The 3,364-nt window shown below is 29.7% G+C and overlaps 1 long non-coding RNA gene across 2 annotated transcripts in view; it reads right to left on the reverse strand.

Moving 5' to 3' along the window:
* Window positions 1-2,294, reverse strand: part of LOC117179042 — a 44,204-nt gene extending 41,910 nt beyond the window's left edge. For both annotated transcript variants that reach the window (XR_004467853.1, XR_004467852.1), the window contains exons 1-2: window positions 2,235-2,294; window positions 2,036-2,134 (exon numbers count right to left, since the gene is read on the reverse strand). This is a non-coding gene — a long non-coding RNA (uncharacterized LOC117179042). The remainder of the gene's footprint in view (window positions 1-2,035; window positions 2,135-2,234) is intronic.
* Between the last annotated feature and the right edge of the window lie 1,070 nt (window positions 2,295-3,364).

A 3,364-nucleotide genomic window follows, 5' to 3' on the forward strand; every position in this document is an offset into this window, starting at 1 on the left:
TAAAATAATTTTCTTTTATCAAGCATCATCATTTTATTTTCCTCATTGTAATTCTGCTGAAAAATAATAAGTTGCAAATTTGCGCATTTAAAAGTTCCCGCCGACTTCCCATTGGATACTGAAATGGGTGCCACCCCCAGTGTATTGCGCATGTCAGAGATATCCGTGTCCTGACACCACTGATTTAAATCTACTATGCATCTATAAGTTCCGTTATTCCCCTAAATAAATTCCAGTTTCAAATCATATTTAGTTAAAATTCAAAAATTCTCTGCATCAACTCAAAATTAAAATTCATTGGAAATAGGTCCTCTTCCCATCAAGAATTTTGTTTTATTTTGAAAACTTCCAGTACTAGCTCGGAATTTGCTAAAATTTGCCAATTTAAGGTTCCAAGTCAAAATTACGATTATTCTAGATACATGACAGTTCCAAATATAAATTTGTAAAAAATTAAAAATTAGATGTTCAAATTAAAAGTGAAATTACTTTTAAAAAACATGTAGATGTTCTACATGTTGTTTTACATTTTTTTGTTAATTCTGCCCAATTAAAGAAATTTTCTTAAAATCGTCCACATTTACTCTTTACAATTTTGTAAATCTTTAAAAATCTTTAAAAAATTTTTCTTAAAATAAGTCTATTAAAGTAAAAAATAATTTTCAATTTTCCTGGGAAATGCTTTTTATTCATCTGAAGCCTGTCGAAATTCTTAAAAAGCTTATAAGTTTGTTGTTCAAAATCTACCAGAACCTATATTTTGTTTTAAATTCTAGCTTAAACTTGAAAATTAAATTTGGTTAAATAGAACAATTAAAATAGAAATAAAAACTTAAATTACAATTACACGAATAATTGAGCGTTTTTCTTTCCTTTTTTTTAATGAAAAAGCGAGAAATTATATTTGTATTTTTTGCAATATGTGTAGGACCGAATTTTCAAATGATCTAACCAAATTATTTTTATTTTTACTAATTAAAATTTGCTAAATACTTTAATATTCTTTAAAAATTGATTTTTCGAAATAAAAAAATCATTTTTAAATTTCTAGGAGATCTTTTTTATTCTTCTGAAGCATTTCAAAATTCTTAAAACGCTTCTAAATTTTTTGTACTAATAACCGGACTTTGTTGGTACACGGAGACACTTCGTTTCAGTTATTTAAAATAGTTTCAAATTTTTAATTATTTTTGGATTTGTTTAAAGCTCCTAAATATTTCTTTCAATTGCTCGAATTTTTTTGAGAATAATGTTTTTGTTTAGTTTTGATAATTTAATTTATAAATGCTGCTAAAATGAACACTCAGATATTTCTAAATATTAAGTAATTTTAATTTCATTTTAATTTAAGTTTGAAAATAGTTTATAAAGTTGCAATCGGGCGTTTAGATTTGTTTAACTAATAAGACTTTCCAATTGAAGCAGTTTAATTTCTTACGTTAAAATCTGTAAATTCTAAAATTGTGAAATGATTCCGAATCATTTCGACAACAGATGATTTTTTAAACCCAAAAGACGATTTTTCTACAAAGCATTTGGAATTTTCAAACCGCAAATATGAATTTTCAGCAGAAAAAGTTAAGATTCGACCAAATAATTGAATTCTGAACATAAAAAGACAAATTTTCCGTAAAGCACGCCGCTTTACAATTGAAATTATGATTTTTGAACCAAGAAGATTGACTTTTTTAAACAAAATTGTTAAATTTTATACAAAATAAAAGCACTCTATGTTCATTCACGAAAGCTTAAGTTTACAAACTGTTCAAATAACTTTTTCAAGTTCAAGCTTTTTATCTAAGTAATTCAGCACAATCTGTACAATATGTTCATTATTTTATATACTTTCGTTATTTCAGAGGCCTAAAGTAACGTCTAAAAATGAATTTCAGAATCTTTTTATCTCTGACATAAACTCAAAATAAACTGAAGCACATAACCCCATAAATTGTGTTTATTTCGATGAAATCAAAAGAAAATGCTAATATATGGAAGCTATCCAATAATTTTTTAATTGAGGTGATTGCTAACTTACAAGAACAAACGATTTGATGAGTATGTACTCTTGTTTCGTCTAATACAAGTTGCTTGGCTGTCAATGGGTGTTCATAACATTTTAATCTCGTTCCTGGGACTGTAAAAGAAAAATATTTATTGTTTCATCATAGCACAGATTACACTTTTCGAAACTCGTAATTTTGATTAAAATAAAACTATTTCTTTAGAAAACTCACCGACTTTCAGAATTGATAGTAACAAGAAAAGCTGCCAATTGAATAAATGTGCAATTTTTTTTTTAGGTTCCTTCTATTAATTTGACAGGAAAACAAATATGAAGTAAGCCCACACCTCACGCTGTTACAACAAATCTTGAGATTTGAAGATGTTTCTCTTTGGATGAGAATTTAACTTTTCTAGTAAATGTTAATTTTTTCTTAAATCAATGAAGTGACGATTTACCTATTCTACTTTTTGGTTGTAAATTGATTTTCTTTCTTTGAAAAATCGAACTTTTGGTTGATTTTGCTGCTTTTTTGAGTTTTTTAAAAAAGAACTGAATGGGGACGCAATGGGGTCTTTACGGGTATTTCGTAGAGGCTCAATTCGGTCCCTTTGGTGCGGCAGGGATAATGTTAACATGGAGTCAATATTGGCCCTCGGTATTGATTCAACATTCGTGGAGGCGTGCTATGAACATGCCACTGCTAAAAATTGCACCTCAATAATGGCCCACCACTGGTATCAATGAGCCATTGCTTGATGTCAGGTTTACAGTGCCATGTTCATCCACATTCTCACCAATGTTGGCTCAATATACTGCAACCAACATTGAAACAATGTTTTCTCAATATCTCATGGTCTTTTTTTGTTTGTAACTTTATCTGAAAGAAAATATGAAACAAATTACTTGCACTATATCCTAAATCCAGAGGGACATCGTAAGATTTACGTCATCCCAAGTGTCTCTTAAATATTAGCTCCAGGTGGCTCGTAGACCTTACATTTTTAAAGTACCTATAAGTTCAGTTTAATCTTTCTAACGAGAAAGACGACACGCGGGGTTTTTATTTCACCGAGTATGAATTTAGGTTCAAAATCAAAAATATTAAACTGCCAGATAGAGATTTCAACAATCCCCTTGGGAGATCGTCAAACAGACGTACTCAATCCCAAGGGTCTCGGAAACATTAACTCAAGCTAAAAGCTCGAGTTTTCAACTTACTTCGAATTTTCATGCTCGAGTGAGTTGAAAGTGAGAAAAAAGTTGTAAGGCAATACAAATTTCGCAAAGTACTTCGACAATCCCCCAGGGAGATCGTCAGAAAGACGTACTAAATCCCAGAGGTCTCGGAAATACTAACTC

The sequence above is a fragment of the Belonocnema kinseyi genome, chromosome 8, assembly GCF_010883055.1.
Source record: "Belonocnema kinseyi isolate 2016_QV_RU_SX_M_011 chromosome 8, B_treatae_v1, whole genome shotgun sequence".
NCBI classification, from domain to species: Eukaryota; Metazoa; Arthropoda; class Insecta; order Hymenoptera; family Cynipidae; genus Belonocnema; species Belonocnema kinseyi.